Source organism: Lonchura striata, chromosome 1A (assembly GCF_050655825.1).
Source record: "Lonchura striata isolate lonStrDom1 chromosome 1A, ASM5065582v1, whole genome shotgun sequence".
In the NCBI taxonomy this organism is placed as follows: Eukaryota; Metazoa; Chordata; class Aves; order Passeriformes; family Estrildidae; genus Lonchura; species Lonchura striata.
In genome coordinates this window covers 37,666,960-37,682,623 of record NC_140741.1, presented here as the reverse complement: position 1 = coordinate 37,682,623, position 15,664 = coordinate 37,666,960, and the positions used below count along the sequence as shown (strand labels likewise).

Below are 15,664 nucleotides of genomic sequence, written 5' to 3'. Positions count from 1 at the left end.
AGAATCTGCAATTAAATTAGGTGGAATGCTAAATATGAGGTGAAAAATACAAAAGAAAAGGATAATTTTTTTTTCTCATCTTTGTGCTGGAAAATCTTGACTGAGGCAGTCTGCTGTATAATAGCAGTGCAGATGCATGTCATTGAAAACAAGCCAGTTTTGCTTCAGTGGGAACAACAATTACCTACCTGGAAAATCTGGCTGCAGAAGAAGGCTGGAGGTTTATGTATAAATAATGTTGCTGGTGATAGTGCAGCTGTACGGGGACCAGTCTGATCCAGTGATTATCAGATAACTGAAAAATAGAAAATCGTTGGTTCATGCTGTATTTTGTGCACAAAACAGCACTGGGTGTTGAAAACATGTCTTATTTGGATATGAAGTGATGTTTTTTGTAGAGCATTGTCACATCCAGCATGGTGTAATGTCTCCACACTTCTGGGTTGGGACCTGTTCTGCAGCTCATCTCTTCCTAGGAAGTGATAAGAGCACTGGGATGCCTCATAATTATGTCTTCTTGGCTGTCGAACCCCTTGCTCCCAAAGGGTTAATTGTTTCTGTGGCCAGGCTCTGGCAGCTCCCCTCTCCTCTGCCACAACATCCAGTCAAGGTCACGCAGCATAAAAACAATATTTGCCTTTAGATTTCTTTTGTTTAGGGATGCATTTTTCATGCACAGTTGTAAACATGTCTGCAGCTCTGGGTCATCAGATCATGAACAGAGATGCCAAATGCTGCATCTGTTCCACCCTGACAGATCTGTGAGCCCCAGTGTCTGTGGGCTCTACTTCTGCAAAATGCACATGAACAGGCTTTGAAATCTTTGCCCTACCTGCCCTGTAGCAGAAAGCCATAGTATGCACTCAGATTGTTCAGTCTTGTTTGTTTTCATGGTCCTTTTTTTGGTTTACGAGGTGCATTGGCTAAAGTCATGGGGATTGTGCACCAGCAGCTGTAGCTGCTTTTTGTTTCCATGGTTCCCACAATTTAGAAATGGGTGATGGGAGCTTCCATATCAGCCACTACGTTTCCCAGAAGAGTCTAGAAACATTCTTGCTTTTAAAAATGGGATTAAACAGAACATGGCTCATTGCCATTGATTTAAGCAGAGGCTATGGTCAGTTTCTGCCTGAACTCTCTGGCCAGATGAAGGCAGTGTGGTGGCCAACTGCCCTGTGCCTCTGCTCAGGCATGAACTCCCACCCAAGAGTTCCTGTTTTGGCTGGACAGGCTGTCCCTTTGCGTGCTGGCAGGCGGGAGGAGAGCGGGCTCAGTGCTGCTGCCCTGCTCACCTGCCCGTGCAGGTCAGCACTTGCGTAAGCAGCCCTGCCCTCGCCCCTGCTGGAGGAACAGTGGCTTTCCTTTCAAAGAAAGAAGGTTCTATCAAAATTACTTCAGCCAAAATGCTAAGAGGTTTTTCATCTTCCTTCTCCTCCTGTCTTCTTCATATTTCCAGGCTGTCAAATGATAACAGTGCTACTAATTGTTAATGTTTCTGTCTGGCTAGAGCATCAAATAAGACAAAAAAGAGTCAGCATTATTTGGACATTGGAAATATGACAGAAGCCACTGCTGCTGCTGTCCAAGAAGCATGAAATGAGCAGATTATAGTTTTTTTTTAATCCTGCTGTTTACCCGTAGTATTTAGGATTTTATTTCTCTCTGCTTTGATTAAAAAACCAAGAAAAACAATCAGAAGCAAATACTGGTTCAGAACCTTTAGTCTCACTCAGTATCAAAATATTTTAAATGTCAAAATAGCTGTCTTTTGGCAATCCTGTTTTTTTATTCTTTTTGCTTTTAGCAGCAGTTAGAAGGGCAGTAAAAGATAGTCTGAGAGTCTTTGTAGGAGCAGGCATCTGCTTATCACCTCCTGGATGCAGGGAAAGACAAACAGCAGTGACTACAGCCCATAAAGTGGGATAAGGCAGCAGGTGATGCACAAACAGCTGCTGACACTCCCAGTGCATGATGAGCAAGGATAAAGTGTGCAAAGCAAAAACCCAAGAAGTGTTTGTGCAAGGGCATTGTGGGAGGATAGGGTAGTTGCCATGGGGTCATGGTCAGTGTTTTCCATTGGTCACATGTTCTTTCTATAATCCCCTATATAAGGAAACATATGTGCCAGGACAGCTTGTCTTCAGATGCACTGCCAGGGAGATGTGGGGAGCTCTGTGCATGGGAGGCAGCTTTTCATCCCATGCCACCACTCCTGTGACCTGAAAGATTTGTTTACTCACCATAATCATTTAACATTCTGTAGGAGGTAATCTGATTTGATAAAAATTGACAATTAAGTCCTTTTTTAAAGTGAAATAGTGTTGTAGGGCTGCACCAAAGCAGAGAAGAGGTGGACCTCTAAACAAGTGATGAGGTGGCCCCCACAAGTAGAAAACCCTCATCTCAGAGAGAAGAGCCTAGTAGAAATAATCAGCAAGCATCCCTTGTCTAAGTAGGAATACTGGCAGTTGCAGGCCTCCAGGAGAGACAACAGAAGCACAAATTAAACTAAACTGTGAGAGCAGCCATAGTCAGTGGGGCTTACAAGTGCTGGGAGAGGTCAGGGGAATGCAGCTCCATCACATCTGACTGTATATTGGTGAGGAATAGAACAGGATGCTGTTTAGAGCCTGTGAAACAACTGAAGAGGTTCAGAGAGCCATTTCATGCATGTCTGAGAATATGTGCCCTATGTGCTTCAGCTACCCAGAGAAACTCAGTAGGAAGCTGCAAGGAAGGGAATCACACACATATGCCCATGGTACTTGCCCCAGTGCTGTTACAAGGACCCAGATGTGTGCTGTGAAAGTCCCAGGTGATGTTCTCAGTACTGCTGCATTTCTTCATGCCAGGGCCTCGTAACCTAGCAGCAGTGAGGGTTACAGGGGGGGTTGTCTGGGAAATGCTCTTCCAGCCTGGGCTGTTTGGGAGACACTCATGGTGGTCCCTGTCTGGTAGATCAGCAACTGCACTCTGGAGAGCAGAAGGACTCTGAAACAAAGGAGAGCTGACCAAAGGGCCAGGGAAACACAAAACCAAACAGAAAGTGGAGCTTTCCCCTGCTGCAAGGTTCATGCTAGAAGGCTGCTCTCTGTGGGGAGGCTGAGGACTGCTGTGGGAAATGGGAAACCTTTCTCACCTAAATGTACCAGGAAAAGCATCTGTGCTTGTGCTAGGCTCACTGTCCTGTCTTCTGCTCTGTCTGTTCAGGAGCTGCTTTTGTTCCTAGACACTTTTTTCCCCAAAAATTCTTCCAGCCAAAATGCAACAAATGGGAAAGGTTACGCCAAGATAAGTGATTTTATGGCATCAGAGAACTAAGTAGTCTTATAAACTTGTGCAAAACAGCAGCAGCTACCAGTAGAGAAATGGGAGATCTTGGCATCAAACATGGAGATAAATCATAATCTGATTGGCATGGACACTGCCGTCCTGGGTGATGTGCCTGCCTCCTCTGTTCCCAGCACTGGTACTCATCCCAGTCATTGGAGTATCAACCAAAACGTGACCACTCCTACAGGTAGTTGGTTTTGAGCATGTTGACTCTGCCAGCTTGTTCATTAGATGAGCAGGAGCACAAGGAAAGGTGGGACATGACTGTTGAAATTCTTGTGGGATAGCAGCCTTGGTGAGACTGGGCTCCACTGAACTAGCAGATGACCAAAGTGTTCCATTTTTGAGCATAAATAGCCCACTGCCATCCTAAAAGGCTGAGAGCAGTAAGTACAGCCACAATTCCTCAGTGATGTTACACTGGTTTCTCAGGCAACAGTATGCCAAAGAGAGGTTATAGAAAGTACCAGAAGTTGTAACTTTAAACCAGCAGAGAACCTAAAGAGGTTAAACCTCAGCTGCTGAGGTTCCTCTTGTTCCCCATAAAATCAGAGCTGGTGAAAATATTGCAGAACCAGGTCAAAGAGAGGCTAACCTACACCACTGTCAAATGCCAGAATAAACCAGGGTTATGAAAGGGGTTGAGGTTACAGGAGCACTAATAACTTGACCAATTCATCAGTGAAACTTCAAGATACTTGGAGAGAAAATGTGGTCTCACATCCCACTTAATGTAGATTTTGAGGATTGACTGCATGCTAGTATTCTTTCTAAATCAATGTTTTCTTTAAAAATGCAAACCTGAGATGAGAGGGTTCTCTAAACTCTTTTGGGTGTCACACCTTGTTAGATGCCTGAGATATGGTCTTCAAAAGTCTTGACTGCATGCTCAGGAGGACAGGGGCTTGAAGCTCAGCCCTCCTATTCAGGCAGCAACACTGGCAATTTGAACTCACTGTACTGAGCTGTTCACAAGCTGTTGTGAGAGTTTAAGTGCACTTTGCCCTTTCTTTCTTCAAAAACAAAAAGTGGGCTGAGACATCTCACAGGCTGGATATGACTCATGAATTTGATAGTCTTTGGTGGTTTGTCTCTTGCAGCCCTGGATCACCTTTCCTGTCTCATTGGTTTAGAAGTTGCAACGATCTGATGTAAAGTTACTGAATACAGTGATAGTCTCCCAGGTAGCTGTGTCCACACTGCTTCTGGAATGGGGAAGAAATCTGAAGGTACATGAAGGGAAACTGACAGGCTTTTCTTAAGCTTGTCAAATTTTTTGGTCCTCGCCATTAGCTAAGCATGAGCTATAATTAGTGGAGGAGTTGGTGAATGATCAAAGATGACAGAGGTTTTCAGATTTAAAACAAAAATCATAGAATAGTTTAGATTTGAAGGGACCAGCACCTTCCTCAAAGCAGGACCAATCTCCTAGTTGGAGCCAGTGATAGATACGAGCTCATCAGTCTGCATATTTGCAAAATGATACGAGATTAAAACAAGCTTCAACTTTGACCAGTGTAATTTACAGAACCAGGAATAGGAAAATATGTTTATGACCAAGGACACCTGAAAGATTATTAGAGTCCCTTTGGACAGTGTGACCCAGATGGGAAGAGCAGTACATGCAGTGAAGACACTGTCATATTATTTGAGCTGGGGTAGAAGCAGTAGTGTTTAATGTAATTTGGGTATTCCTAGCAAAAAAATTTATTCACAAAAGAGTCTAAGCCATCTCTTTTCATCTGAGCTAAAATGTCCTACTTGATCCCTGAAGCACCTGTCTGCTTCAGGGAAGCAGGAAAAGGTCTGTGAACTGCTATGACAAAAGCATGTGGAATACAGAGAGACAGAATATTCCAGATTTTCTAGATTAGTGGATTTCTTTCCCTTCTGGTGAAAATCACTTGGTGTTTAACATCATCATTTAGACCTTTTCATATGAAGATCATTGTGTATAATATGAAATCAAAGGATCTTAAAAATGACAATATGTTCCCTATTAAAAAGGTTAAGATGCTATATGAACCAAATAAGCTGGACAGCTACAGGGAGAAGCACTTGCTACCCACAATCTCATGGAGCTCAGTGAAAAATTGGCTGACTTTGGTGTGTTTGGTCAAGGTGAAACTTATATTAAGAGATCAATTTAAGGTGCCTAAAAACTGGGAGTAGAACAGAACCCATATTCTGCCTAGACCAAGAAATGTGCTGTTGCTTCCCAGAATTAGATGGAAAGTATTTTAGAACTTCTTAGGGCTCTCAACAATTTCATTTGGAAACAGTATCTTGAGGTGTTTTGGTCAGCACAGGAGAAGGGAAATTCTTATGAAATTACTTGGCAGTGATAAAAAATTAAAGTGTGATATTTCTGACCCTCTTTGAAAAATAGAGTGGTTGGGAAGGTCTTCGTTTTTGCATGCTTTGAGAGATGCTGAGCAGACCCTTAAAACATACTAGATCATGTTTCAGCCTAGAGCAGGAGCCTAAGTTGAAAATGACACACAGTCAGTGAGTTTGTCAGAGAAAATACACAGCTGTAGTGGTGCCTTTCCACATTTGTATAGTCCTTAGGCAGCTCTTTTAGAGGTTTGACTGAGCAGGGAAGCAGGAGAAAGGGTAAGAAGAGTTCTAGAAGTAAGCGCCTTGTACTCAAAAAGTCTGTAGCCTAAAAAGCCATGAGGAGCTTTTGAAGATGGTCAGTGGAAAGATTATCCATCTCCCTTTACCTCTCCCATTTACCATGCCACTCATTAGCCCAGTGATTTTGCAATTTGCAGTGATGGTATGATTTCATATGTTGTCACTCTAGCAAATGCCAGCTTTCATGTTACCACGAGGAACTAGTCTTGGAAAGCTGTCATACAGAATTTAGATTTCCTGCTGCACTCTCTTGAGTATGGAAGTACCCATATGATAGCACAAGAAGAAGTTTTAAGAGGATATAGTCTTGATATTGATGAGTTGTGGTTGTGCAAGTGCAGCAAAAGGAAAATGTACTCAATTAATGTATTTTAAAAGATTTTTAAAGGATGGGAGTAGAAAATGGAGACCAGATTTTTTTTTTTTAACTTCATGTGCTAGCTGCATTTTTTTTACAGTGAAGTAAGGAATTCTATTATGAGGACACCACTAGAAAGAAAGTTTTTAGAGGAAGGGCATCTGTTGCAATTCCAGGGAGGTCAGAAAATGGCAGCAGACTACACTTTTAAGACCTCTGCTACAAGAGAAGGAAAAACTCCTGTAAGAAGATACCATCCCAGGCAGAACCTCAATTATATAAATCACTGGCTTGCAGATACCTAACAAGAGTCACACTGATTCTGAACTGACTTAGCACAATGAAAATAGTGCTGGTCACAAAAGAAAAGAAAAGCTTCCTGATTAGAAATACTGAAAGATGTTAAAAAGATACATTTAACATTTACTAAAAGAGCTGAATGTGGAAAATACTAACCTTTTTTTCCTGTCAGCTGCATTCATTACTGTCATTAGTAAGGTATCTAGGACTGTTGCAGTGGCAACAGTAAATTGTGCCACTGTATTTTCATCGGGGTAGGTAATTGTGAGTCATTCAAACCATCTGCTAATAAAATTCTCTCAGAATGTTTAGGTTATCAGAGAGAATACAGTAGCTGAGAAATGTCAAATTAGCTGGCAAAGAAGCACGGCAAATTTTGTGTGAAGATCCCATGTGCTTTGTCATCCACAAGGACATTAGGCCAGTCCATCTGTTTTATAGGCTGTGGGTAGAGGCAAAGCTCTGCTAAGGGTTAAATGAGCTGGGGAAAGCATTCCTCTGACTCTGCAGCATGTATCAGGCTGGCTATTCTCTGCCTCCTCTGCTGCTTGCATAGTCTGCAGTGATAACTCCAGATAAGCTGTACAGAGCAAAGAGAGTGATAATCAGGCTGCCTGTGTGATTGGATGGAGAAAAGCTCCAAATGATGGAAGTGAGCAGACAGATAAAAAGCAGCAAGATCTGAACTGTAAGCCTCACAATCAAGAGTGGAAGTTCCTCCAGGAATCCACCCAAGTGTGAGAGGTCTGATGCACGAACATCGCACAGGAGGATATGGTGTCCTTGGTCACAGGACAGAAGAGCAGTTCTGTGCCAGTACAAACGAGCAGATTCTTCTGCAACTGCTGACTTGCTAGGGATGTCCGTCTGAGACTTCGGAATGTTCTAATAGCACAAGGAGATAGCAGTGTCATGAAAGATTTCTCAAGTGTGTTAAAAAAGACATACTATAGATCTCTAGTATCATTTGCAGTTACCACATCCTAGTGGGACTAGGGGGTGCTGCCCCAGCCCACAGGGATACAACAGCTAGGATAACAAAGAGGTTAAGTGGCCTGCTCAGGATAAAGTGGTCTGTCACAGTGGAGGTCCCACAGAGAATGGGCATTCAAAGGCCTTTGCACAGGGCCTTTTCTAAACTTACCTTCATAGGGATGAAGGGGTTCTTGCTGTGTTAGGCTACATGTCCACAGCGGGGAGGTGGCACTGCTGTGGGCATTGTGCATCACAGTGACCATCTGGATGCAGAGAGACTTTCATTTGGTTGCTCTGGGGCATTGCATGTATGCTAATGACTTAGAGTTTCTGTGGGGTTTGGCTGCCTGTCAGAGGAATAAAGCTGTAGATTTCAAACCAGTGCTCTGTACTGCAGCAGTTTGGTGAACTACGTGACTGGCATTTAGTTAGGTTATGCCTTGTTTGTGCGTCTATAGTGACATTTAATTAATTCTTCCATGAAATACAGATAAATATTCACACAGAATTATACAAAAAAGACAAAAAGAGGGGCTCGTGTTTGGACTTGCCATCCTTAATAGTATCCCCTTAAACAGAGAGGCTCCCCGGAGGGAACAAAGCAATATGAGTCTCTAATGTGGAGCGTCAGTGCAGCCGCTGTCACTGTCGAATGAGGCGCTGCAGGCAGCAGCTGCTGTCTGCAGGCTGGCAGCAAATATGGGTGTCTGCATTTTCAGCTATTTTCCCCTAGGCCACGGCTTTGTATGTACTCCTGATTTGGTTTGGTTTACAAAGGAAGAAAGAAGTGTCTTTATGTCACTGAACAATGTAGCTAGGGACAAAGGAGTTAAAAAGAAACCTGCCAGTTTTTGTTTATATATGTAATATATGTATACATTTATTTATCTATTTATTTTACTTTGACAGCTGTTGTTAGTTAAAGCTACAACTGCCTTGTTTATTAACAGACAAATTTAGCGAAATTAAAGCATTTTTTCACAGTGAAGGAAAGTCTGAAGCTATCTCACTATATAGCATATCACTGATGATGAGAAGCTGTGGTCTTCTTGCCAAGGAGTTCAGTACCCTGGCAGGCAGTAAGTCTTGTTATTCTTGTATATGGTATACCAAAAGTTTACATAAATACAAAAGTGGACTATCCTTTCATCTCCAGAATCATTTCAGACATGATGGAAGTGTCTGAGAGATGCCATGAGGAAGCCTGCATTGCAGCTGATTTAGGTGCTTTCTGCCTTATATACAGGTCAGGGAAGATCATACTGCCAAACTGGCTTTCAGAAACTGGAATTTTACCTCTGAAAATCATCTGCTGGATGTAACAAATTGCTTTCTAGGGATTTTTGGTTGGTTGTTTTTGGTTTTTTTTTGGTTTTGTTTTTTTTTTTTTAATTGGCTAAAATCTGGCCACTACTCCTGTCTTAATTTCTGAAGTTCAGTCTGAAAATACTTTTCAAAGGAAAAGATACACAGCTATTTCAACAGTTAAATTCTTAAACTGAATCACAGTTGACCTTATTGCTCTGCAACCACCTGAAAGTAGGCTGTAGTTAGGTGGGGGTTGGCTTCGTGTCCCAGGCAACTAGTGACAGAATAAGAGGAAACAGTCTCAAGCCTGGGCCACGGGAGGTTCAAATTGGACATCAGGGAGAATTTCGTCATGGAAAGCATTGGAATGGGCTGTCTGTGGAGATGGTGGAGTCACCATGCCTGGATGGGTTCAAGAAATGGCTGGACATGGCACTTAGTGCCATGGTTAAGTTGATAAGATGGAGATCAGTGGACAAAGTTTGGACTTGATGATCTTGGATGTTTTTCCAACCTAAATGGTTCTGTGAATAAATACTTTAAACATTATAAAAATCACCTTATTTCCCAACATTTCATTTGCTTTCATTCTTTGCAAGAAGAATAGAGAGCTGGCTATAAGCAAAAGTAGAGTTAACTTCCTTTATTCTTCATAAAGTTGCTTTTTCCAGGGCCTTATAATTGAGTCCAAGATAAAAAACAGTCTTCATGGACTCAAGCTTTATCTTTGCAAATAATTACACACTAGCTAGTAGGACACTAATGTGAAAAAAAAGTCAAGAACAGCAGTTGTTGCACTGCCATTGAGTTTTGTGTGTTGGTCATTTGCAGCTGGTCACCTTTACTTTGGGGACAGCACATCAAGGTGGTTTGAGCAATAGGTGTTGAAAATAGGTGTTGAAAATCTTTTTGCTGGTTTCTTAAGAACTTAGGCTGATTCATGAGATCAATCTTTTCTGTGATTGCTATTCTTGGAAATAGTACATTACCTCTTACAAGGTTTGTCTGGATGTATTATTTCTTAGGTTTAAATAAAAGTGTGACTTCTTTTAAAAGAAGTTTAATTAAGATGGTATAAAAACCCTACAGATTCTCAATTAGGACTGGACTGAGTTAACAGGGTGTGGGTTTAAGGCTATTGAAGTAAACTTCTTAGCCAAAATAAGAATGCATATGAGCTACTGTACAAGAATGTACATATTACATCAAAACATGCATGCAGGCAGGTCAATTTACTTGTAGTAACATTAGAGTAAGAATGTCAGTGTGTTTTATTGGCTTTGTTTATAATCCCTTTCATGAGACTCCTTGTAATTTTCAGAAATTCAAGAAGAAATATAACTTCGTTTCCTGTGCTCTCAGGTTTCTTGACAAGCAGGAATGACCTCTGATAAAGGGTTTGAAGTTCACATCTGCTGAAGATGAACTGAGGTTTCTAAGCATAACAAACTAATAGCTTTGTTTTCTTTCATCTGGCTGCTGGGCAGTCAGCCCTTTGGTGAGATTTCTGCAAAGCTAAGCATACATACCTGAAGGGTGCCAAGAAAATGGGTACTAGGAAGTGTTAATTGCCCATCCCATGGATAGGGCCATCTTTCCCCTAGATGCTTGTTGGTGGGAAGGCCTAGAGACATCTTTCTTGATCCATAGTGGCAGATGATCAACAATTCTGAGAACATGAGATAAGGGCCACCTTTTTGTGGATGTTATCTATAGTAGTCAGCACTTAAGCCATTGTCCAAGGTAGTATAAAAATTATTCTTTGTACAGAACCAGACTACTGTTTATATACTCTTCAGAAGCTAAATACTAAACTTGAGCTGGATTTAAAACCTAGGAGATTCTGACAAAAAACAGGAACTGAGCACAAAATATATTTTGCAAGCTGTTGCAAAATCCATCACAGGTGGCTGATCTGGGGAGACTGAAATAAACTGAAGAGTGTGGTTGGAAAGCTGAAGGTAGAGGTCAGATCATCAATTTTCTTAAACTACAAGAAAATTGAAGTGTGATGAGCTAGAAGAGAGAAAGAAGTCTGCAACATGGAAGATCCTGGAATAGTAAATTCTCAAATTGTGGATGATTTGGCAAGTGTAAGAGCTAAAATTTCATATGCTAGATAGATGGGTACTGTATATGTCTAAGAGAGGGGGGGAGAATGGGAGAAAGGAATAGTGAGGGAGACAGTTATGAACAATTTTGATGGTGGCTTTCTTAACATCCTCCTTTAAAGAGTGTTGCCATTTCCATGAAGAAATAGAGAGACATGCTTAAAATGTAAAATAGAAATGGTTGGAAAAGCTGGAAATGCTATTTAAGTGATTTTAGTAAATGAGGCCATTTTAGAAATCAAAAACAAGCCATCAGTCTCCCTTTTTTCAAGGATCTAGATGAGAAGGTGGGTGGCAGATGATACTAAATGATACTTACTAAATGATATCACACTGTTCTTAATTGCCATAGGAACAAGAATTCATCGTGTCCATAGAGCCTGGCCCCTGCTTGGGGTGGGAAGATGGGGCAGGGTTTCTAGGACTGGGGTGGTGCTAGAAGCTGCAATGACTGAGATGATCCAGGGCTGAAGGGGTCAACACAGCTCCTACTTAATTTTCAAATCTTTCAGAGTTTGGAGTGGAAGCAGGCTCTGTTTTCCTTCCCTGATAATGTATGGCTGATAGTTTCTTCTGTGATTTTCTCTGGGTCTGTCAATCTTGACTGTGGTCTGTTTTACTGAAAGTACCAATTAAGTGGCTGAGCATTTGCTCCATTTCCCAGATGGTTCTCTCTTCAGTACGGGAAGCAATCTGTGCTTAGGAGAGCAGGCAGGGGCCCAGGCTGTGATGTTGCTCCCTTGTTACTCCAGCTGCTGTTTGAAGCTGCCTTAGTAGTGGGATGTGCATTAACAGTGTAGTGGGCAGGAAAGAGCAGAACTGGGGCCAGGTGGGAGCTGGGGACAGGAGAACCACCTGATGCTGTTTTGTGTGAGCCTCGCTTGTTCCGAATCCTGCTGGCTGTTCAGCCTTGATGGTAGCAGTAAGCCTCAGTACCAGTTGTGCCTTCCCATGGGCTGCTGTGCTACTTTCAGCTGCTGTGAAAATGAGGTATTTCCATTTTTTCCTTTCTGTAATGAACAGATGAAATGCATTTATGCCCTGTGTAGTGATGCCTCCCCTCATTTTAGCTCCATGTATGATAAGATCCATTTCAGTCCATTTCTTCCTTTAGGTCTGGCACCTTGTAGTTCAGAGAAGATAACTGAAAGTATCTGCTTATTGACAAGATCTCCTGCAACTTCCAGCTGCAGCACTGGCATTTTTATTCAGAACTTGGATTTCTGAGCATTGGCTTATTTTCCAATTCAGCACCACTAGTATGCCCCCCACAGAGATTTTCCTACTGCATAGAAAATTTTACTCTGCAAAATGTCATTATTTTCAGAATGCGTATTATGAGCTTGCTGAGGAGCTACCTCAGTTTTCCTCTCTATTTTTCAGAACTCTATAAATGACAGTCAAGAAAATTATCAAGCATACCATGTTTCACGTGCTGTATGATCACTTCCAGCATCTGGTGTTTCAAGTTCTTCCTGAGGTCTTCACAGTCCTCAGCTCAAATCAGCTGTGCAAAACACAATGCTCTCCTTTCTATTACAGCCCATATAGCATGCCAGAAAGGTTGCCTGAGCATTAAAAGGTGCACTAAATTAATTCAGTAAATCTATGAAAATATATTTATCAGTTTCTGGTGGACAGATCTGGTTTAAAGAGCATAATTTGCTACAAAGAGGGTTTAGCTAGGTGTCTGGCATGAATGAGTCAAAGTGTCCAAAGCAGAGGTAGCCAGAAGATAGTATGCATTTTCAATTAACAGACAGGCACTGAAGTATTTTCAAAGTAGATACAAATCTCCTCTGAAGCTAAAAGGCTTAAGTCTTTTTTGATACAATCCCTGAAATGGTAAGAAAAGTAAGACCTAAACAAGCCTATCCTCTCAGTAATGAGAAGTAAACACTCATGTACAGAAAATAGTTACTGTTATCTGTGACATGGCTTTCAGTTACTTGGCATGGAGCAGTCTAGCATATTTTTGTCCCATATCCGTCACTTATTTATTTGTTGTTCATGACTAACTCCCAGCACTGCATGTGATTTGGCTGATCAAGCTCAATCTGATGCACACCGTATCTTAGACACCAGAGTTAGTCATTTTGTCTACTACAAGCACATCTGCCTGGTCTTCAAGCTCCATATTGTGGCCACTCTGGTTTGTGCACTTGGAGTTCATGACATTTTCTAGGAAATTCATTAGTTATTTTGTTAAGCACCTCATTTTTGGCTTTTCATCCAGTCCTGTTAGGTAGTTAAGTTTTCTGCTAAGTGGAATTTTCTGATCTCCAAGTGGACTGACAACAGCCATCTTTAATGACTAAGGAAAATAATTCGGTTCTTCAGCTACAGCTTCACAGCCGGCAGCACTTTCACTACAATAAATCTCTGCACAACACAAAGTTTCTTCCAATTCCAGTCACTAATTTAATCTGTTTCAAGCAAGATTTGAACGTTGCTTAGCAGCAAGTGCCTGTGGTGAGTGGAAGGTACCTGCCACACCTGCAAAGCAGTTTCTGCTTAAAGCAATGGCAGAATTTTATGTTGTAGTTATTTATACCCCAAGTTTTGTGTTCTCTAATTGCTATTGTGGTAGTTATTGGATAAAAGAATAGGAGCGCATGTATGTGCTAATACTGTATGTTGTAAACGTTTTACACATGCATACAATGAGGATTTTTTATAGCTAGTATATAATAAAGAAGCTTTTACATTACATCCTCTTTCAGGGAAAAGGCTTGTTTTCAGTTGTGGATTTGTGGGTTTCTATTGTCTGTTTTCGTTGTATATGAAGAGAGGAACTGAGTCAAGCTGTGAAACATAAATTTGGAACTGAAAACAGTGACTTTAAATGCAATAATTTTCCAAGCAAAGACATTTTAGTCATATTTCAGTCACATTTAGTTCTTATCAGCCATTGCTGAATCCTACTTTGATTCTTAGTATAATTTCAGATTGCAGGAAAACAGTGATTTTTGTCATTGACTTGATCCTATTATTTGAAGTAAAACAGTGAATTACAAAAAGAATCGGTTTCAAAATTGGCTGATTGTTTTAAATTATTGCTCTGTAGGAATTCCTTTTCATTAATCAGTATTTTAGCTGGGCATTCATGTAATATACCTTGGTAAAATACCATGTAAGATATCTTGGTTGCGGTGCTATTTGTATGCTTAGTTTGTAGTTTTTCATCATGCCTTAAATGTTACTCTGTCATCATTAGGCAGGATCCTGCATGGCAGAGAGCTGAGTCAGGGAAAAAGATGTCTTCTGAATAAAGGTAAAGCCACCAATCAGATAATCATTCAGATAGTTGCCTTCTCCTGTGGGCTGAGAGTGCTGAGTTTAACCAACTACATTGATCCTTGAAATAATGTTGTAGGTGTCAGCCACCCAGGCTGGGGTCATTTTGTCCCACAAATGTGATTGACTGTCCTTCTCCAGTGGCAAGATGCCCTGGGACAGGAACTGGGCTACCTTGAAATGTTATCCTCTTGAGTCTTCTGTTGTTTGTCCTAATCATCACTTTCTTCAAACTTGAGCATCGTGTTTACAAGATGATTCCCTTGAGTTAGTGTCTCCAGTATGTGTGTGTCAGAAGGAATATTACGTTTTTAGTCTTTGCAAATGATTTCAGATGTGCTCCCAAATGTACTTACTTTATGTATTTGTACTTCTATACAGGTGCTTTTAAATAAATTTAAATCTTAAATAAATTTAAATTTTAAATAAATTTAAATCTTAAATGAGGCAACTGGAGCCATTTGAGATGCCCTGGCACATATTTCACCTGGCCACCAGCTGTTAGTCCCTGGGGTATTTGTGTGTGCTTTGTCAGTGTGTCAGCAACCCTGTGCATCTCAAACAGCTTTGGATGCACCTGCTTAGACAACCAACTCAAGCCCTTTTTGTCATCAAGAGTTGTCATTTTTGTATTCTGAAGAGATCTAATCATGTTAAATAATGTGGGAATCTCACATTCCTGAGTAGCTACAGGTTTTTGGAGTTCATTTGCTTGTGTTTTGTTTTGAACAGCAGAGAGTGAAAGTCACAGTGATGGTGACAAACTTGGACTTTGGCAAGGCATGCATGTCAACTGTTGCCATGATTAACACTGGCTGCTCAGCAGCCCAGGCTCGGGGCTTGTGGAACATGCTGTACTCAAATAATCCGGCTTAGAAATGCCCTCCACTTGCCATTTGCAAGCAGGGACAGACAGAAGACAAATATTTCTTCCCCTAAATATGGAGCTTGTTACAGCTTAGTTGCTTGGCAATCCACTTGACTGTAAAATAAGCAGACCATTAAGCAATGCTACTGGTTTCCTTCCTTCTATGGCTTTGCAGGATGTTCTGTGATCTTTGTGCCATTGCAGCCTTTGCAGCCATCTGTTTAACTGCAGCGGGGATAATGTACTGCTGCCATGGGTCTGGCTTTGAGAAGAGAAGCTCACTGCATTTTCAGGTGTTCCTCCTGTTGTTTTTTTCTCTATATGACGCTGCATTTCTAGTCCCACCACTTCCCTTTCTTCTTCTAAGCTTATTGTCAACATGTTGCTGCTTTTTATAATTACACTTGGCACTCAGAGAAGAGGAGACACTGAGTGAAGCAACTGCCTGTGCCTTCCCTGTAGATTTTCATGTAT

At 41.3% G+C, this 15,664-nt stretch overlaps 1 protein-coding gene across 12 annotated transcripts in view; it reads left to right on the top strand.

Annotated features, from left to right (window-relative positions):
* The window catches only part of ST7 (suppression of tumorigenicity 7), a 133,443-nt gene that overhangs the window by 39,846 nt on the left and 77,933 nt on the right, over window positions 1–15,664 (top strand). The window lies entirely within an intron of this gene.